Source organism: Lissotriton helveticus, chromosome 6, assembly GCF_964261635.1.
Source record: "Lissotriton helveticus chromosome 6, aLisHel1.1, whole genome shotgun sequence".
Classification (NCBI taxonomy): domain Eukaryota; kingdom Metazoa; phylum Chordata; class Amphibia; order Caudata; family Salamandridae; genus Lissotriton; species Lissotriton helveticus.
In genome coordinates, this window is record NC_136067.1 from 1,960,695,298 (window position 1) to 1,960,717,688 (window position 22,391).

Here is a 22,391-nt window from a genome sequence, read left to right on the forward strand (position 1 = left end):
GCACAAAAGCATAAAGAGCCAACTGGGGATATCCAGTCGTGCTTTACTGGGGTAAAACCAAAAGTTCAGGCCGACCGCAATGAAACATGGGGTGGATACAGGGACCAACTGAGCCCCACTGAAAATGTACCTTGGTTGTGCCGTCAACTGGTCTGATACGTGGAGCAGTGGAGGAGATTGTTAGGGATCGTAAAGGGTTACGCAGACATTGATGTGTGTTCAGGATCGGGCTTACCCTAAAATCATGTCCTTTTGAGAAGCTCCCTAACCCACGTAAAGGGATGTGCCTCGATGCAAGCAATTGCTTGGCTTACTGTTCCTGTAACGTCCACGCCCCCTTTTTGCTTCCGTGTTGTTCTTCGAGTGGCGTCCTCGCTTCGGAGACTCCTCTCGCTTCCCTGAGAGATTAGATACTGCGGCGCTTCAACTGGAAAGCCTCTGTTCTGGTATTTGGCCGCATATTTCCTTGTCTGAATATCTTCTCTGCATTTCAGTACTATTATGTCGGAGCACCGTGACCTTTTTGCCCTGTAGTTCACGGAGTTTCAGTCTCCATTTCTTCCCACGTGTGTGAGGCTGCTCCGCTCTCTTTATCCCAGTCGGGCATATCTCCCCACAGCCCGCTTCAAGTGTGTGACTGTTCCGCTCTGTAGCTTCCTCCAGAGCCGGACGGCACATCCCTTGAGTGTGTGTCTGCTCCGCTCTCTTAATCCCCAGAGAGCCGGCCGGAACACCTCAAATCCATCTCCCTGTTTCCTTTCTTTGTTCTGTGTTGCCAGTCTTTCTGTAGTTCTTATTCTGGCAGTCTCTTTGGAGGTGTTTCCTCTCTATGCTTTCTCTTGGCAAACAACTAACCAAAAACTCACTTTTTACTTGTTCCTGCCACTTACTCGTGCTGGGTGTGTTTGGTGCATGAGTGTACCCTCTCTTGTAAGTCCTTCATTTCTGTGACCTGATGTGAAGACTTCAGTCTGAGTTTCTTCGTTAAGGACAACTATTTATTAAGGCTGAGAAGGACTACTTATGGGGTAAGTGAAGCCTACAAACTGAACACATGTCAAGGTAAAATGAATCTTAGTATGTTTTGAATATCGCCTAGTAGTGTTACTACGTCCACTGTTTTCTTACAGTACCGGTTGCACCTGACAGACCTCCCTCGCCCTTGCTGTTTAACCACGTATGGGGAGAGTGGTGGACACTCCTTGGGTTTTTCCCCCGTACTTTTAGAGAACAGCTAATAGGAGTGTGTTTTAATATTGCATTCTTGGTGCTGTTTTTTGGAAGTTAGGGGGATTCATCTTTCGCTCCTGTGGAATCTGGCTTACGACCGGAAGAGACCCGACTGAGATGAGTCATTGTCAATACTGATTGATGTAGGCAATGCCTTGGTTCTGGGACACTCAATCCAAGATGAATCGGCTTCCTTGCTAGGTAAGTGCTGCGCCGTTGTCGAGCCACGCAGGCGGCAAAGCAATCTCCTTAGTAGGCAGATCATCGGTGCTGAAAGAGATGTGTCGGTTCTGACTGAGGCAATAACAGCAATGCGTGGATTTTGCTGCCAAACTTCAAAAACCCACTTCCAATGCCACTGGACTGGACTGCCATCACTAAGCAGGGTAAAACTCACAGTAGCAGAGTCCAGAAGTTGCAGAAAGGTTGTTGGAAGTCTTTGATGTCCCTGAGACTTCAGAACATGAGGCAAGCCGGAAAGACTTTCGAGTCACTTTGGTTCTGGGGATCTAGAGATGCAGGTTCAGTCCTTCTCACTCCCAGGCAAGGAGGTCAGCAGGCAGGCACAGCAAAGCAGGAGTCCAGCAAAGACAGGCAGAGTTCAGCAGAGTGACAGTTCTTTCAGCAGCACAGCAGTCCTTCATCCCGGTAAAATGTCTTCATGTACTTATACATATTTGTGCCTCTAAAGTTAGGAGGGACTTCAAAGAGAGCCCTTTGAAGTGCACAACGCCCTGCCCTTCCCGCTCTGGCTCCAGGCTCACTACGGGGGGTATGCAGTTCTTTATGTGGGGACAGGCACAGCCTATTCATGTGCAAGTGTTAGCTCCTCCCTCCAATCCTGCCCAGGATGACCCATCAGGATGTTAATGGTCCATAAGGATGTGGATAGCCCATCAGGCACACCTAAGCTCCCTTTGTGTGTGGCTGTCTACAGGGAATGCACAAAGGCCAGCTGTCACCCACAGAGGCAGAGACACAGAATGGTTAAAGTAAGAAAATGCCAATTTTCAAAAAATTGCATTTTCAGTCTTGCAACTTAAAATCCAACTTTACTAAACGTTATGATTTTAAACTGTAAGTCCAGAGATACCAAACTTGAAAGGTAAAAGTGTAGTAATCACACTTAATTTGTTGATTGTAGAGATTATTTATTCAGGTATACAAGATACAGCTTATCAGCTACCTTCAGCTACAACTGCTTCCACATTTAGAACCCCACGTGATGTCACCTATTTACATCATCAAATTCTAATTTAAAGAAGACATCACCACACATCTCCCCCTCATAACCATAGAACAAATAATTGAACAAATACACAATTCCATAGCAATGAATACAACTATTGGTACAATATTAAAATATGTAAAAACATGAAAGCAATATATCAATTTTACAACAAAAGAGAAACAAGAACATTAAAAGGAAAATAAACACATAATAAATAACTAAAACCACTATTCTGGAAAATGAGGATTAATTTTACATAAGTTGACTACACTCCAAATTTTCCCATTATCCAATTTCACAACAGATCCCATCACCTTGATCACTCTCCGAGGCTGAGAATACCAGCCTTTCTCACGACAACCCAATCGCCGTTTTCAAATCCCACAACTCTCACACCTTTTCTTCTATCATAACTTTCCTTGTTACGTCCGTGAGAATCTTTGATTCTTTCAGCCATGCATTCGCGATCCACTCATACTTGATCTTTCTTTTTCAGCCATATAGGGGATTCTTTAGTAGCAGGTTCCCTCCCCTTCAAAGCAATGAAAGGGGAAATCCCAGTGACAGAATGGGAAGTCACCCTATGCGCCCACATCATCTTGTTCAATTCCTCTCTCCATACCAGTCCATTCGCCAAAGACAACTGAATATTGTCCATGATAATCCTATTAACTCTTTCAACCAGACCGTTGGCCTGTGGTCTGAATAATGCTACTTGAATATGTTCAATTCCAGAATCCTCAAGAAATTTTTTCATCACACTAGATACCAATTGCACCCCATTATCAGTAACCAACGTTCTGGGGATACCTTCTTCCATAAATACTTCTTTCAGAAACTCAATCACCTTTGTGGACATGATATTTTCAACTGGCTTTATGGTGAACCACTTACTATGATAATCAACAAGAACCATCAAGTATCTACTCCTGACTCCTAGCCTTTCCACAGGACCTAGGAAGTCTAGCGCTAATTTCACCCATGGACGATCAGGAACATCCACACACCGCAAAGGTGGTTCATGAACCACCTTGCACTTGTCACTATTACTACAAGCATGGCAATCCTTGATAACTTCTTCCACCTCTTTGTCCATTTCTGGCCACCAGAAACTCTGCCTCAACCTCCTCTTGCACATACTTCTACCAAGATGTCCCTCATGCACCAATTTAATCAACCTAGGTCTCAACATCTTAGGTGGCACTATCCGATTGCACCTCAAAACTTTTCCAGAATGAATACTTAACTGATCCTTCACCTTCACATATTGCTTCAACTCTTCACTCATGGTCGAAATACCTCTCCAACCTCTAGTTATCGCACACCTCAAACTCTCATACATCTCATCACCCTCCAAAGCTTCATTATAATCTTCACTTCTCAAAGCCAATTCCCCTCCAGAAGAATTTGACATAACGTCCACCTCAACCAGAAAAGAGATCTTTTCTTCCTCAACAATTGGCATGCGAAACAGTCCGCTACAACATTTTTCTTTCCCCTTACAAAGTCAATCGTAAAATTCATATCCATGACCGACAAAAGCCACCTAGAGATCCGAGGAGTTACATTACCTTCTAAACCCTTACCACCTTTAAAAATATACAAAAGTGGCTTATGATCCGTCCTAAGCATGAAAGGCAACCCCCAAAGATAGAACTTGAAATGATGTATCCCCCAACAACAACCCAATGCTTGTTTTTCTATGGCCGAATAAGACCTTTCAGCACCTTGTAGACGACGTGACGCATAGCCTATAATCCTTTCTTCACCATCCACATGTTGTGTCAAAATAGCACCCAAACCCACATTGCTAGCATCCGTCGTCAAGATAGTCTTTCTATTGACATCAAAATGACTTAAAACAGGTGCACAAACCAAAGAATCTTTAATCTTATTAAAAGCCACTTCAAAAGCCTCACTCCACTCAAATTCAATTCCTTTTTTCAGTAATGCCCTCATTGGCTCAACCAAATCGGAAAGATTAGGCACAAATTTAGAGCAATACTCGGCCAGGCCTAAAAATGACCTCAACAAATCTTTGTCCACAGGCCTCTGAGCATCAACAATCGCTTTCACAATACTATTTTTCGGTTTGATGCCCTTACCAGATATCTCCTGTCCTAAATATTTCACTTGTTCCCTCCTCAGTTGACACTTCTCTTTCTTAATAGTCATGCCATATTCAGAAATTCTCTTTAACACCTCGCTCAGAAGCTCATCATGCTCTTCAAAAGACTCACCAACCACAAGAGTGTCGTCCTGAAAACACAATATCTTCTCCATCCCCTTAAAAATATTGTGCATAATTCTTTGGAAAACCGCAGAAGCGGAAGCTAATCCGAAAGGTATACGACAATACCTAAAAGCGCCCAACGGCGTAACAAAAGATGTTAAAGCTCTCGATTCCGGATGTAAATTTACCTGGTGGTAAGCAGCAGACATATCCAAAACAGAAAAAACTTTACGACCACTCACTGCACTCAACATCTCCCCAATATTGGGAAGAGGTTGCCGATCCACCCAGATGTTTTTATTTAGATCTCTAAGATCGATGCATTAACGAATCTTGTTATCCTCCTTGGGGGCGACAACAATGGGGGCAAGCCATTCTGAGGGCTCAATAGGTTCAATGATCTTACTCTCCAGTAACTTATTAAGTTGTTGTTGAAGAGGTTCCCTCATAAGTAAAGGAATAGGCCGAACCTTATGCACTACTGGTACCGCATTTCTCTTCAAAATTGTGCGATGCGTGAACCCCTTCAACAAACCCAATTTGTCAGTAAATACATTAGGTAATGCAGACATGAATTTCTCACCCCAGTCTGTCTCAATATCATGCACTCTTTCTACTACCATGACTGGTTCATGTCTATTGGGATTGAGAATTATATTCAAGTCTTTTTGATGGCGCCATCCCAATAAGTTGAAACCATCCTCAGATATATACACTCTGCTATGTACAGCATTCCCTTTAAAACCAATATCACTCCACATCATACCAATAATGTTAATTGTCTTTCTACCATACCCAACTGCCTTTATGTCGGATCGTAGTAAATCACCTACTCGCCCACACAGCTTTTCCTCAAAGACAGTTTTAGCTATAATAGTAAATAAACTTCCAGAGTCAACTAGAACTTTTACTGTAGATTTGCCAAAATTTACATCACAATGTGGTTTCTCAAGTTTATCCGTACTTTCCCTTTTTACCACTACACCATTTACACATTCAGTGGTCTGACATTCAACCACAGCTTCACTGCAAGTTTCATTAAAAATGTCACACTCGTCAATTACCACAATTACATCTTCATGAATTTCGCCAAGATTTTCAACCACTTTTACATTAGATTGTTGTACAGGTCGCATTTTTGTTCTACACATCTTCGCCAAATGAACCTTTCTTCCACAAGTTCTACAAATCGAATTTCTTGCTCCACAGGTGGGATATGTGGCGATATGCCCAGGTCCACCACACCTATCCCACCCTCGTCGCCATGAAAAGTGTAGTAATCACACTTAATTTGTTGATTGTAGAGCTTATTTATTCAGGTATACAAGATACAGCTTATCAGCAACCTTCAGCTACAACTGCTTCCACATTTAGAACCCCACGTGATATCACCTATTTACATCATCAAATTCTAATTTAAAGAAGACATCACCACACAATCTTTTCCCAATTGTAAATTACACCTATAACATATATTAAGGCAACCCAATGTTTGTATTTGTATTTGTATTTGTACTGGGTTTTGTATCGCGCCAACTCACCGACAGGTCTCAAAGCGCCACTAACCAAGTGCAGCAACAAGAAGCAAGATGAATATATGAGGATTCTGGAGCTAATAACCAGATACTAAGAAGTAAATGCGTCTTTGAAGAGTAGAGTCTTCAAAGACTTCCTAAAGTGGAGAAGGTTGGACTCTCTGCGAAGCACCTCCGGTAGCTTATTCCAGATGATCGGAGCCTGAACTGAAAAGGATCTGCCTCCTTTAGTTGCCAGCTTAAAGCGTGGGCAGGACAGCAGGAAAGAACCGGAGGATCGCAGGGCGCGCTTAGGTTCGTATATTTCGAGTCTCTCTTTTATATAAGCTGGCGCCTGTCCGTGGATTGCTTTGTGGCAGATGCACATGCTCTTAAATTCAACTCTCTGCACCATAGGCAACCAATGAAGCCTATAGAGCAAAGGAGAAGCATGAGTCCGCCTTGGCACTCCAAATATCAGGCGCGCTGCGTCATTCAGAGTAACCTGAAGACGATTGGATAGATTTTTTGGGAGGCCAAGGTATAGCGCATTGCCATAATCGATTCTCGACACTATTGTGGCTGAGACAATGGTTCGAAGCATATTCTGTGAGAGTAAGGGAACAAGCTTCCGCAGTTTCCTGATTAAGTTGGTACAAGAACCAACTACAGCGGACACTTGGTTGGCCATCGAGAGTTCCTGATCGATTTTCATGCCGAGGCTCTTAACGCTATTACACGGTTTTGGAGTGGGTCCGAGTTCTTGTGGCCAAAACAAATCATTCCAGGGGGAGGTCAAGGTTGAAACTACAAGAACCTCCGTTTTGTCTGGGTTGATTTTCAATAAATTGGATGACATCCAATTTACTGTAAATCGTAATATGCCTTGGACCATGGACTGAGCCGATGGTGTATTGTCGATACTCAGCAGCAGCTGAGTATCGTCTGCATAATTGAAAACTTTACAGTTCATATTTGCCAGGGACTCTATCAGTGGCTGTAAGTACAAATTAAATAGGAATGGAGAGAGCGCAGAGCCCTGCGGGACTCCGCAAGATAAGGCACCCTCATCGGAGACCTGATCTGCTACCTGGATTCTCTGCGTCCTCCCAGATAAGAAGGCTGTTAGCCATTCAAGGGCTTGCTCTCCTATCCCAAACCGAGCCAGTCTGCCCAGAAGCAATGCATGGCTGACAGTATCAAACGCCGCTGAAAGGTCTAATAATATCAGGGCGCTTGGCTTTTTACTGTCAGCCATGCATCTAAGCTCGTCCAGCACAGACAGCATTACCAATTCTGTACTATGGTGGGCACGGAAGCCAGCTTGCCGCTCCTGGAGAAGATGGTGAGATTCCAGGAGGGATGACAAAGATTTTAACACGTGCTGTTCCAACACTTTTGACAGAAATGGCAACTGAGAGATAGGTCTGTAGTTCTTCAGGCTGGATGGATCTGCCCCGGGCTTTTTTAACAGGGGTCTGACGCGTGCCTCTTTAAAGGAGGTTGGTAATGTGCCAGTAGCTAGTGAGGTGTTTAGGAGGTGTAAGATCTGATCCTCTAGGATCGGGATTGCTAGTCGGAGAATATCGGGTGGGCACGGGTCGGCAGGGGAGCCTGACTTGGTGGATGCTACAAGTTGACTCAAGATGGTAGGGTCAATTTCGGGGAATCTAGTAAAGATAGGGGTTGGGGGATTTAAAGGAGGCAGTTGTTCGATGTGTGAGACTGGATTATCCTTCTCAATATCGGACAAGATAATCGCAACTTTTTCGAGGAAGTATCCTTGAAAGGTATCACAGTTGATCGAGATGTCGATCTTATCCTCCTTCACACTTAGCTCCTTCAGGATTTGAAAGGTTTCCCTCTGGATGTTTGTGGCGTTGTTTATGCGTGTCTCGTAATGCTCCTTCTTAGCTAAGACGATAGACTTTTTATATGTCTGAAACGACATTCTATATAGTTCCCTATCGGTGTCCTTTTTGGATTTCCTCCAGCATCTTTCAAGGCAGCGGAGTTTTCTTTTGTGTTCGCGTAAACTTTGGGTGAACCAAGGGGCTCCTTTCTGTGCACCCTTTACTCTTTGTACCTTTTCGGGGGCTAGCTCATCGATTGATTTCCTGAGAGTAGTCGTTATCGCATCATACATTGAGTCAAGGTCAGAATCACCTTGGGAGACTATGGGCGTCTGTTTGTATTTGGGCAGAGTTTGGGCCAGGGTGTCAGAATTCACTTTTTTCCATTGGCGCACTTTTTTAGTTTTTAAAGGGAGTTTAGCCTGGGAATTGATTAACGGTTCGTCATACAATATTAGGTGGTGATCCGACCAGATACAGGGTGTAATACTTGTAATGACCGCCTTAGGCATGGAAGACCAGATAAGATCAAGAATATGGCCTTTTTTGTGGGTTGGAGCTTCCACAAGTTGTACTAAACCAAGAGAGGTCATAGTAGTCTGTAATTTCTGGACTAACAGATCTTGATCGCTTTTATCCCAGTGGACATTGAAGTCGCCAGTTACCAGGATGCTTTTGTAACGTGTGCATAGGTCTGATAATATAGGGAGAAAGAGGTCGTTGAATTTTGAGGTACTTTGGGGTGGGCAATACACTGTTAAGATGGTAAAACAGGAGTGTATCCTATGAGAGAGGGATGCCTCACAGTAGTGAAAAATTGATTTAATATTTTTTTATTACTAGGACATGTTAAACTTAAAAGTACATGTTCCACTTTTCAAATACATTGCACCCTGACTTTGGGGCTGTCCATGGCCTAACTTAGGGGTGACGTATATTATTAAAAAGGAAGGTTTGGGCCTGGTAAGAGGGTTAACTTATCAGGTTGACATGGCAGTTTAAAACTGCACACACAGGTTCTGCGATGGCAGGCCTGAGACATTTGCAGAGGGCTACTGAAGTGGGTGGCACAGTTAGTGCTGCAGGCCCACTAGTAGCATTTAATTTAAAGGCCCTGGGCACAAATAGTACACTATACTAGGAACGTACAAGTAAATTTAAAAAAACCAATTGTGGATAAACCATTGTTTTCATGTTTTAGGGACAGAGCCCATGCACCTTAGCACAGGTCAGCAGTGGTAAAGTGCCCAGAGTCCTAAAGAAGGCAACAAATTAAGTCAGCAATACAGGAGCTCAGAAGTCCAGGGAAAACCATGCCAAGGATGCCAGGTCTAAGAATTATACATGGGGGATGGGGCGGTCGAGGTCTTTATCCAGCACGCAATTGAAGTCACCTCCCCATAGTTCCGGGGAGTGAGGATCAAGGAAAAAAGCAGGTGTGAGCATGTCCAAAAAGCAAATTGGTTAACATTCTGGGTGTACACTACATCATGGAATTGACAGAATGACTAACCCTACTACAACAAAGACTTTTTAAAGCGGATCATCACTAATTATTATGCAGATCTGTATTGCTTTGCCTCTGACTCAAACCCGACTCCATCGCATTAGCATGGCTGGAGGATACCAAAGGCAGCATCTGGTAGTCCCCTTTCCCATAGAAGTTGTGGTGCAGGAGATCCAGTATGTGGCGTGGGGATGCTTTGATAGTCACCATCTAGAAAGTGGCCAAACCATCCACATGGCGTGACCCCTATTAGTCTCTATTATTTGATAAATAATATAACAAACATTTGGTCAAGTTAATTGCCAACAGGATTCTCTCCCCTGTTCCCCAATTTCATGAGAGCTACCCAGTTGGACTTTATAACTGGGCGCTCTATTGCTCATAATCTTCCTACAAACTTTGCTTTACTACACTCACTGAAACCTCAACTGGAATATTCTTAGATGCTACAAAAGATTTTGATTCCCTGGAGTGGAAGTATTTATTCATGCTGTTAGAACGCCTTGGCTTTATTAAGCAATTCACCCAATTGATTATACTATTAGACTTTTCTATCAACAACCTGTCACACATGGGTAAATCAATGGAGAAATATCCTCACCATTTAGGGGAACGAGTTAGGGCTACCCCAAGTGCATTCTCCTGTTTGGCCTGTATACACTTAGATGACATGTCTCTTGCACTCAACCCCGCTTTGTATGAAATTGCTGGTCTCACAGTGCATCTGCAATTGGAACGTTTCCAATAAGTGAACCAGGTGATCTTTACCATGATGGGAATTTTATCTCTTTAAGGTCCATTACAGACAGCCCTGACTGTACTCCTCTTGATATACTCCTCTATAATAGAATACGAGTTACGTGCAGAGCAATACACAGCACATTTTCTGAAGCCCCTTTGCCACTGTATTAATTGAACACAATTCTGGAGCCCTCTTCTCCCAAGAAATTGATCTTGTCTGACACATAATTTAATGTGTCTAACACTATGCAGGGTGACACCCAGTCTGCATACCGAGGACCTACTCTAGATGATGAGCGGGTCTGGCCCCTCCCACCAACAGAGGACTGTGGTGCTTCTGCTGCACTCAAACTAGTATGTAATGTCCTAACTATAGATTGTAACTAATACATCTTACGTTTTACATCAAATATATCCTACTTCGGTATGCCTATATAAGATGGGTCAGAGGGAAAACTCAGACAACAACAATGTGGCCAGAGGAACACTGATTTCCCACATCTGGCTTGGCTATGCCTGGGCAATAGCTAACTTCTGGGCATCTGCACTTCTTATTATTGCTTCTGGAACCAGGATCACATACCACCACTCATTGCCCAGTTAGAATATGTCAAGGACATCCCATCTGGAGTGAGGAGATGTGTTCATGTGTGGTACTTGGGTGTACACACAGTACCACCCATACTGATAAAAGCAAAACCAAATCTACAAAGATTGTTAGACATTGCTTTGGGTTGCCAAATATGTCACCTTGAAACAGATGTTAAGTAGGAGAAATGTTTACTTGTCTAAAAATATTTAACTCATTGGACATGTGCTGCAATCAATCAATCAATATTTGTTAAGCGCGACTACTCACCCGTGAGGGTCTCAATGTACACATCCATTGTGTGAAATATTTAAAAACAATGGTCTACAAATAGGATTTTGCACTGGAAGAGTATACTTCTAGTACAAAACCAATGCTAGAAAGCAGGCACACATGTTTGCACTATAGTGAAAAGTTGTGGGCATGGTGCTTGGCAGCCTGTTCGAGCGCAAGCACATGGGATGAGAGCAGCCGCCTGCCATATTTAATAAGTGGCTCTGTGGTGCACTCTCTCCCTAGCGCTGGGATACTCATAGTACGGCCCGCGGGCCAGGGGCGGCCCGGCAAGCCTTCCCTGGCGGCCCGCGGACTCCCCAGACATCACACCTGTGATTTACATTTTTTTTTAAGTGTCTGCAGCAGCGGGAGAGACTCTGCTGCTCTGTGGGGGCTGCCGGCCGGGCGATCCTAGCAATGGCCAGAGTACAGCTGCAGGGGCCTAAGAAGAGGTGAAATACAAAGGCCTCATTAACATGCAAATGGTCTTTTGAAGACCTGTGAAGTGGGGGGTGTGGCTGTGAGTGTGTGTGTGTGCCCCAGCTGGCACACAGGCAGGGTGAGGTGACAGAGGGTGACAGAGGGAGTGGGAGGGAAAGGGAGGGGGAGGGGGATGGAGAGGGAGAGGGAGTGAGAGGGAGTGAGAGAGAGTGAGAGGGAGTGCGTGAGTGAGTGAGTGGGAGGGAGGGAGAGAGGGAGTGAGTGAGTGAGTGATTGAGAGGGAGGGAGTGAGTGAGAGGGAGGGAGTGAGAGGGAGGGAGTGAAAGGGAGGGAGTGAGTGAGAGGGAAGGAGTGGGAGTGAGTGAGAGGGAAGGAGTGGGAGTGAGTGAGTGAGAGAGAGTGAGAGGGAGTGAGAGGGACTGAGTGAGAGGGAGTGAGTGAGTGAGAGGGAGGGAGTGAGTGAGGGAAAGGGAGTGAGGGAGTGAGAGGGAGTGAGAGGGAGGGAGTGAGAGTGAGTGAGAGTGAGAGGGAGGGAGTGAGAGGGAGGGAGGGAGTAAGAGGGAGGGAGGGAGTGAGAGGGAGGGAGTGAGAGGGAGTGAGAGGGAGTGAGAGTGAGTGAGTGAGAGTGAGTGAGTGGGAGGGAGTGGGAGGGATGGAGTAAGTGAGAGGGATGGAGTGAGTGAGAGGGAGTGAGTGAGAGGGAGTGAGTGAGTGAGAGGGGGGAGTGAGAGGGAGTAAGTGAGTGGCAGTGAGAGGGAGGGAGTGAGTGAGAGAGAGGGAGTGAGTAAGTGGGAGGGAGTGAGTGGGAGGGAGGGAGGGAGTGAGAGGGAAGAAGGGAGTGAGAGGGAATGAGAGAGTGAGTGAGTGAGAGTGAGAGGGAGGGAGTGAGTGAGAGGGAGGGAGTGAGTGAGAGGGAGGGAGTGAGTAAGTGGGAGTGAGTGAGAGGGAGGGAGTGAGTAAGTGGGAGGGAGTGAGTGAGAGGGAGGGAGTGAGGGAGGGAGGGACTGAGTGAGAGGGAAGGAGTGAGTGAGCGAGAGGGAGGGAGTGAGAGGGATGGAGTGAGTGAGAGGGATGGAGTGAGTGAGAGGGAGTGAGTGAGAGGGAGTGAGTGGGAGAGGGAGGGAGAGGGATGGAGTGAGACGGAGAGGGAGTGAGACAGACAGGGAGGGAGAGGGAGTGAGACGGAGACGGAGAGGGAGGGAAAGGGAAGGAGAGGGAGGGAAAGGGAGGGAGATGGAAAGGGAGGGAGACGGAATGAGAGGGAGGGAAAGGGAGGGAGACTGATAGGGAGTGAGATGGAGGGAAAGGGAGGGAGACTGATGGGGAATGACATGGAGGGAAAGGGAGGGAGACTGATGGGGAGTGAGATGGAGGGAAAGGGAAGGAGACTGATGGGGAGTGAGATGGAGGGAAAGGGAGGGAAATGTAGGGAGAGGGAGGGAAAGGGAGGGAGACGGAGAAGGAGTGAAAGGGAGGGAAAGGGAGGGAGACGTAGAGGGAGTGAAAGGGAGGGAGACGGAGAAGGAGTGAGAGGGAGTGAGAGGGAGGGAGACTGATAGGGAGTGAGAGGGAGGGAGAGGGAGGGAAAGGAAGGGAAATGGAGGGAGAGGGAGGGAAAGGGAGTGAAAGGGAGTGAGACGTAGAGTGAGTGAGAGGGAGGGAAAGGGAGGGAGGGAGAGAGAGAGAGGGAGGGAGAGAGTGAGAGAGAGGGAGTGAGAGAGAGGGAGTGAGACAGTCCGAGTGAGACAGAGTAAGACAGGAGAGAGGGAGAGAGAGCTAGAGAGAGGGAGAGAGAGCTAGAGAGAGGGAGGGAGACCGAGAGAGAAAGAGAGAGAGAGAGAGAGATGTGTGTATGCTGGGACGGCTCAGTGGACAAAGGGGTCCGCTGCAGGGACCTGTGATCAACCTCATGGTCAGTTTTATGTTGTTGCTCTAGCCCCGCCCCCTCCCCCACTGACCCCGCCCCCCACCGATGCGGCCCTCGGACACAAACCAAACTGTAAATTTGGCCCCCGAGAGAAAGTTTGTGAGTACCCATGCCCTAGCGCAACACAGCTCAGCAACTTTGGTTGCTGCACTGCATAGCATTATTTTATAGTAAATCTACTCCTGTGTACCTAGTATCCCTGATTTTAAGGTTATGCACCTGTCTCAGTAGCATGTCAATAACCATCAATGACATGGTTCTCTCTGCCCTACTCGTTGTATTGACCTTAGAGGAAAGAAAGGGAAGGAAGGCCCTATAGATACTCTTATACGACCTTCAGATTAAACACAGATCTCGGAAGCAAGTCATTAACCAACTGAGCTTTAAAATGTAGTTCTGCCTCTGGATTCTCATAATCTCTTTCACACTCTCTTTCACTTCCTCCTTTTTCAACTCTTCGGTCTATCCTCTCTTACTACATTTGAAATCTACACCCTTGTTTATCCTTCCCCCTCTTCCCCCCCCACCTTTTCCTTTCTCTTTCTCTCATACATTTTATAACAACAGTTCTGTATGCAACTATTTTTGATTCATTACTTCTAGTTTTTGCAATATTTAAGTTTGTATTTCGATTCATGTTTTTAATTGTCATTTGATATCTATTTGATTGCTTGTATTTGGTTACATTTTTCTGAAAATAAAATTTATGTTTAAACTTACAATTGAAATCTACACATTTTGGCAAGATAAGTTATCTAGCTCTTGCTTTATGCCTCAGCCACCTCACACCTTTTAAAAGTGCTGTAATGAAGCAAGTGAGATGGAGGGATCTCAGTGATAAAGAAAATCTCAGAACACAGTAACAAGAATAACCCACAATGCAGCTGTGTCATCAATCGAGCAGTGCACGATGACCCTTTTCATAGAATTGAGCGAACAGTGTCACCTACAGAGGACTCTATTGTTCTTTGAATGATGAATGGTCCAGCAGCAGCTGGGCAAACAGCAACGGGATGCTGAGTGAGAGATATAACAGCTCTCGCTTTCTGGCAAGGGAGCAGGGAATGCAGCAGAGGTAGACGCCTGAGCATCGCAACGAGCATTTGGTCCAAAGTCTCCAGCAAGGTAGCATCTCCCACGCACTCCTCGAATAAGACAGGCCACTGGGTGATCAACTGTTGTTATTTCATTGTGGTGCTGTATATGCACGCAGGTTCACATATTCGTGTGGGTTATATGTGTCTACTTATGTATGTGACTGTCTAGAAGAATGGGTGTTTATGCAGATGTATGTGTTTTGTTGGAGTTTGTTTTATATTAGTGTATGGTTGTGGAGGTTTTGTGTGCCTGTGAATGTATTCTTATTTTTTCTTTTATTCTAATGTATTTGATGGTTGTTTACACTCCTAGATTCCATTTCTGATACACATATAAATTGCAATAAAATCAATTAGCCAAAGTATGTTCTTTCACGCTACTTAAAAGTACTAAAAAAGACAATTTAAACATAGATGTCTTATTTTCATTAGCAACTTTATAACATATTTTATGGTTAATATTAAGAACTGGATTCATCAAACGTGTGCTTTTGTTTGATACATTTGGTTATAAGAATAGATGTTCTGGAAAGTCATTTGGTCATAATACCGAGTGCTCTGAAGAGTCAATTTGTACATAATAAGTATGTACTGGAGAGTCCATTACTCTAAGGGTAAAGATCCACCAATGTCCTTTCATTTCTGTGCCCTCTCTGGGTCCTGTATCTATCCTGCATGGTAGCCTGGCCCAAACTTGACATTACTATAGTGCAGATATGGGGAATCCACTTAGATAGTCTCCAGACAATGAAAGCTTTAGATGTCACCAGAAACACAATAGCGTTTCAGGCTATCATTTGTTGTGTATCTATGCATAACTTAACAACAACTTTCCAAGTCCAGTTCTTGAATGTATTAAATCAGAGGTCACCTATGTATCACATAAATCATGCACACATCTGTTTTGTTCCGCATACCTTCTTACTTTTACCTAGCTTTTCATTTTAAGAATAATTTACAGTTGTGTCCTTATACACCTCAACATAAATAAGATGCAACTTCAACCGTACAGAATAAATTACTGTACTTATTTCAACACAGTGTTTTTCTGCTAAACTCCATCCTAGAGCTCAGCACAGCGCTTGGTTATGTTTATCAAGTCTCAGAGAAGGGCTTTTCCTTTGGCTACTCTCTCAATCCTTCTATTTAGTTTCTTCTGCCTGATCTCTCAGTGGTTCTGTAACCCTTCCATGTGTCTTCCTTTGCTCCAGACAGATTGTTCACCCTTTGTTCCATGACTCCTCTCCATCTCTTACTAATTAACTTCTGTAACTACTGGCATCTTGTTTACTTCTCTCTTCCACTCCTTCCATTACTTTGCTCATGTAAATTATGATGCTACGATTTCTTTCCGTTTGGTGGTCACATACTTTCCAGCCCTAAAGAGTCCTTTAAATTCAGTTTACTGACTCTCCTCCCCCACTAGTCCACTTATTTTAAGATTTCTCTGCTATTTAATTCCTGTGTATCCTTCTGTTATTGGCATTTCTATGTCTGATATCTTCACTGTATTCAATGAGGTGTCATATGCACATCTGTTAAACAGGACTCTGATACCTGCCAGATCTAATTAGAGCCACAGAAATAACCATAAAAAACAAAATTAATATGTGTTTGATGGGGATATAATAGTGGCTGTATCATAAAAACGAAGACTAATTGTGTTACTGCCTTCATTTTCTCTCTAATGATTCTCATAGTTAGACTTAACTTCAACCCCTTCGTGCAGTCTTAGCAATATGAAACCAGTTTACACACCTACAATTCCAAATTACATACTGTACAATAGAGAAAATTGCAGATTACATCTTACATCATTCAATTGTTTTAAAGAATTTTGTCTACTTACGTGTGGATATTCATGTTTTTATTAATACATGTAATATGTGATACTGTACGTTTTGTAATTTGGTATTGTAGGTGTGAAAACATGTTTGAGTTAGTAAAGAGCATAACATAGAGGTTGGAGTTAATGTTAGGATTACCACGTGTTTGTGAACTAAGGTTACGGTAATACATTACATTCTTTATGTTGTTTGAGGTTCTTTGCTCTAGCCACTAATACACCATCTCTACTTTAACTCCCCATTAACCTTTTTTTTCTTCAGGAAAAGGGGGAGGGGGTGAATGTTCATCATGAGTGGATTTCCTCAACACTTTTCGCCTTGCTTAAAAATGTAGTGTAAGATTGTTACCACCCTTCCACTACCCCAAACATTGCTAAGTGTGAAGGGTGGCTTATCACCACACCAACACCCCCGCCTTGTCCAAGGGCAAAAGGTGGGTGAATAGAATGCCACAAGGCAGATATCAGCTCCCCCTCCCCTGTTTGCATTGTCAAATATGAGCAAAGGCCTGCTGTAGGATGCCCAGGGCCCTAGTCCCACACCACTTTCCAAAGGCAAGCATGTTTAATAACTCCCTCACACCTGCATTGTGAAGTGCAATGTGGTTTCCTGCTTGTTCAAGGATAAAGTTTTGAAGTTTTGTTTGATGTTTATTGGTTTGTATAGCGCTGAATCACCCATGATATCTCGGCGCTTGGGACGGTGAGGAATCATCAAAGACCGGGGGAAGATTTAGAAGAGGTGGGTTTTTACCATCATTCTGAATTGGGCCAGATTTAGTCCAGAACGTAGATGAGATGGTAAATTATTCCAAAATAGAGGGGCGTGATAAGAGAATGCCTTGCCACCGCTATGTGTCTTTTTGACTCTGGGGATGATGACCAGATGCTTAGTGCTGGAACTAAGAGTTCGTGCAGGGGTGTAGGAAGAGAGCTTGTTTGAGAGATACGAAGGACCCTGACCATTGCAGGCTTTATAAATAATCCAGCCTATGTTGAATGTTACCCTTTTCCTTATAGGGAGCCAGTGGAGTTGGTTCAGGAGGGGTGCCGAGGGTGTTCTCGCTGGGGCGTTGACAGTGAGTCGGGCAGCAGTATTCTGTACCACCTGAAGTTTATTAATGGCAGTTTCGTTAGCTGAAAATAGGAGGGCATTACAGTAGTCGAGTCTACTAAGTACCAAGGCCTGCAACAGCATTTTCTTGGTGGAAGAGGGTAAAAGGGGAAAGATCCTTCGCAGGAGGCCAAGAATGTAGACGCAAGAGCCTGCAGTAGTGTTGGCGTGTGTGTCATGAGTGAGTCTGTGATCAATCCTGACACCTAAGTTCTTGACCACTTCTTTAGGAATAGGGGCAGTACCCAGCTCTTCCGGCCACCAGGTAGGTGACCAATAAGTGGCAGCTCCTCCGAACAACATGATTTCAGATTTGCCCGCATTAAGTTGTAAATAGTTGTTACAAATCCAGGCAGCAATGGTTTTCATGCCGCCAGAGAACCTAAGTTCGATGTCAGGTGTGTTTTTATCAAATATAAGTAGGAGCTGAGTGTCGCCAGCGTATGAAATGGGAGTAAATCCCAAGGATCTCATGATTTTGGCCAGAGGGGTGACATAAATGTTAAAGAGGGTCGGGCTCAGGCAGGAGCCTTGCGGGACCCCCTTACTAACATTGGTAGTGGTAGATTTAAAAGATCCCATGGTGACAGTCTGTGTTCTATCTGTTAAAAAGTTGGTGACCCACTTCAATGCCAACCCTCGAATGCCTATGTCATGGAGTCTGTCCAGAACAATGTGATGGGAGACAGTATCAAACGCTGCTGACAAGTCAAGCAGCACCAAAAGTGCTGCCTGACTATTGTCGATTCAGAGAAGGGGGTGGTGATGAACAGAGTGCCTGAATTAAGCAGACCACTCTTACCCAGTCCAAAGATCAGGGCTTTATGCATCACCGTTTTTTAGCTCACTGCACCATCCCAGCTCAGAACTTGGCTATATGCAAATTAGTCTGTTCCTGTCCCAGTGCATGATGGGAACAGGGCAAACCAAACTACCAAGCCAATTCTTATACTGGGAAGGAAACACGCTTCCGGGGACCGGTTTCTGCCATTTCAGGCGTCGTCGGCCCGGCTTGCTTGAATCCTGATGGTGCAATGAGCAAGGGACTCACATCTGAGTATACCCTTCCACGCTTATGGTGGACAAAATGATTCAGAAAAGGGGGTGGTAATGAACAGAGTGCCTGAATTAAGCAGACCACTCTTACCCAGTCCAAAGATCAGGGCTTGATCCATCACCGTTTTTTAGCTCACTGCACCATCCCAGCTCAGATCTTGGCAATATGCAAATTAGTCTGTTCCTGTCCCAGTGCATGATGGGAACAGGGCAAACCAAACTACCAAGCCAATTCTTATACTGGGAAGGAAACACGCTTCCGGGGACCGGTTTCTGCCATTTCAGGCGTCGTCGGCCCGGCTTGCTTGAATCCTGATGGTGCAATGAGCAAGGGACTCACATCTGAGTATACCCTTCCACGCTTATGGTGGACAAAATGATTCAGAAAAGGGGGTGGTGATGAACAGAGTGCCTGAATTAAGCAGACCACTCTTACCCAGTCAAAGATCAGGGCTTGATCCATCACCGTTTTTTAGCTCACTGCACCATCCCAGCTCAGAACTTGGCTATATGCAAATTAGTCTGTTCCTGTCCCAGTGCATGATGGGAACAGGGCAAACCAAACTACCAAGCCAATTCTTATACTGGGAAGGAAACAAGCTTCCGGGGACCGGTTTCTGCCATTTCAGGCGTCGTCGGCCCGGCTTGCTTGAATCCTGATGGTGCAATGAGCAAGGGACTCACATCTGAGTATACCCTTCCACGCTTGTGGTGGACAAAATGATTCAGAAAAGGGGGTGGTGATGAACAGAGTGCCTGAATTAAGCAGACCACTCTTACCCAGTCCAAAGATCAGGGCTTGATCCATCACCGTTTTTTAGCTCACTGCACCATCCCAGCTCAGAACTTGGCTATATGCAAATTAGTCTGTTCCTGTCCCAGTGCATGATGGGAACAGGGCAAACCAAACTACCAAGCCAATTCTTATACTGGGAAGGAAACAAGCTTCCGGGGACCGGTTTCTGCCATTTCAGGCGTCGTCGGCCCGGCTTGCTTGAATCCTGATGGTGCAATGAGCAAGGGACTCACATCTGAGTATACCCTTCCACGCTTGTGGTGGACAAAATGATTCAGAAAAGGGGGTGGTGATGAACAGAGTGCCTGAATTAAGCAGACCACTCTTACCCAGTCCAAAGATCAGGGCTTGATCCATCACCGTTTTTTAGCTCACTGCACCATCCCAGCTCAGAACTTGGCTATATGCAAATTAGTCTGTTCCTGTCCCAGTGCATGATGGGAACAGGGCAAACCAAACTACCAAGCCAATTCTTATACTGGGAAGGAAACAAGCTTCCGGGGACCGGTTTCTGCCATTTCAGGCGTCGTCGGCCCGGCTTGCTTGAATCCTGATGGTGCAATGAGCAAGGGACTCACATCTGAGTATACCCTTCCACGCTTATGGTGGACAAAATGATTCAGAAAAGGGGGTGGTGATGAACAGAGTGCCTGAATTAAGGACCACTCTTACCCAGTCCAAAGATCAGGGCTTGATCCATCACCGTTTTTTAGCTCACTGCACCATCCCAGCTCAGAACTTGGCTATATGCAAATTAGTCTGTTCCTGTCCCAGTGCATGATGGGAACAGGGCAAACCAAACTACCAAGCCAATTCTTATACTGGGAAGGAAACAAGCTTCCGGGGACCGGTTTCTGCCATTTCAGGCGTCGTCGGCCCGGCTTGCTTGAATCCTGATGGTGCAATGAGCAAGGGACTCACATCTGAGTATACCCTTCCACGCTTATGGTGGACAAAATGATTCAGAAAAGGGGGTGGTGATGAACAGAGTGCCTGAATTAAGCAGACCACTCTTACCCAGTCCAAAGATCAGGGCTTGATCCATCACCGTTTTTTAGCTCACTGCACCATCCCAGCTCAGAACTTGGCTAAATGCAAATTAGTCTGTTCCTGTCCCAGTGCATGATGGGAACAGGGCAAACCAAACTACCAAGCCAATTCTTATACTGGGAAGGAAACAAGCTTCCGGGGACCGGTTTCTGCCATTTCAGGCTTCGTCGGCCCGGCTTGCTTGAATCCTGATGGTGCAATGAGCAAGGGACTCACATCTGAGTATACCCTTCCACGCTTATGGTGGACAAAATGATTCAGAAAAGGGGGTGGTGATGAACAGAGTGCCTGAATTAAGCAGACCACTCTTACCCAGTCCAAAGATCAGGGCTTGATCCATCACCGTTTTTTAGCTCACTGCACCATCCCAGCTCAGAACTTGGCTATATGCAAATTAGTCTATTCCTGTCCCAGTGCATGATGGGAACAGGGCAAACCAAACTACCAAGCCAATTCTTATACTGGGAAGGAAACAAGCTTCCGGGGAACGGTTTCTGCCATTTCAGGCGTCGTCGGCCCGGCTTGCTTGAATCCTGATGGTGCAATGAGCAAGGGACTCACATCTGAGTATACCCTTCCACGCTTATGGTAGACAAAATGATTCAGAAAAGGGGGTGGTGATGAACAGAGTGCCTGAATTAAGCAGACCACTCTTACCCAGTCCAAAGATCAGGACTTGATCCATCACCGTTTTTTAGCTCACTGCACCATCCCAGCTCAGAACTTGGCTATATGCAAATTAGTCTGTTCCTGTCCCAGTGCATGATGGGAACAGGGCAAACCAAACTACCAAGCCAATTCTTATACTGGGAAGGAAACAAGCTTCCGGGGACCGGTTTCTGCCATTTCAGGCGTCGTCGGCCCGGCTTGCTTGAATCCTGATGGTGCAATGAGCAAGGGACTCACATCTGAGTATAGCCTTCCACGCTTATGGTGGACAAAATGATTCAGAAAAGGGGGTGGTGATGAACAGAGTGCCTGAATTAAGCAGACCACTCTTACCCAGTCCAAAGATCAGGGCTTGATCCATCACCGTTTTTTAGCTCACTGCACCATCCCAGCTCAGAACTTGGCAATATGCAAATTAGTCTGTTCCTGTCCCAGTGCATGATGGGAACAGGGCAAACCAAACTACGAAGCCAATTCTTATACTGGGAAGGAAACAAGCTTCCGGGGACCGGTTTCTGCCATTTCAGGCGTCGTCGGCCCGGCTTGCTTGAATCCTGATGGTGCAATGAGCAAGGGACTCACATCTGAGTATACCCTTCCACGTTTATGGTGGACAAAATGATTCAGAAAAGGGGGTGGTGATGAACAGAGTGCCTGAATTAAGCAGACCACTCTTACCCACTCTTATCCAGTCCAAAGATCAGGGTTTGATCCATCATCGTTTTTGGCCACTATAGGTGTTGCAGGGTATACTCAGACATGAGTCCCTTGCTCACTGCTCCATCAGGATTCAAGCAAGCCGGGCCGACGACGCCTGAAATGGCAGAAACCGGTCCCCGGAAGCTTGTCTCCTTTCTGGTGAAGAATTGGCTTGGTAGTTTGGTCTGCCCTGTTCCCATGATGCACTGGGCCAGGGACAGACTAATTTGCATATAGCCAGGTTCTGAGCTGGGATGGGACAGTGAGCTAAATAACGGTGATGGATCAAGCCCTGATCTTTGGACTGGGTAAGAGTGGTCTGCTTAATTCAGACACTCTGTTCATCACCACCCCCTTTTCTGAATCGTTTTTGGCCACTATAGGTGTGGCAGGGTATACTCAGACATGAGTCCCTTGCTCAATGCTCCATCAGGATTCAAGCAAGCCGGGCCGACGACGCCTGAAATGGCAGAAACCGGTCCCGGGAAGCTTGTCTCCTTTCTGGTGAAGAATTGGCTTGGT

The 22,391-nt window shown here is 45.4% G+C and overlaps 1 protein-coding gene across 1 annotated transcript in view; it reads left to right on the forward strand.

Moving 5' to 3' along the window:
- The first annotated feature begins 379 nt into the window (after positions 1–379).
- The window catches only part of LOC144761986 (fucolectin-like), a 73,582-nt gene continuing 51,570 nt past the window's right edge, over positions 380–22,391 (forward strand). The window contains exon 1 of the mRNA XM_078647151.1: positions 380–446. The gene's annotated coding sequence lies outside the window, so the exon portion shown is untranslated. The remainder of the gene's footprint in view (positions 447–22,391) is intronic.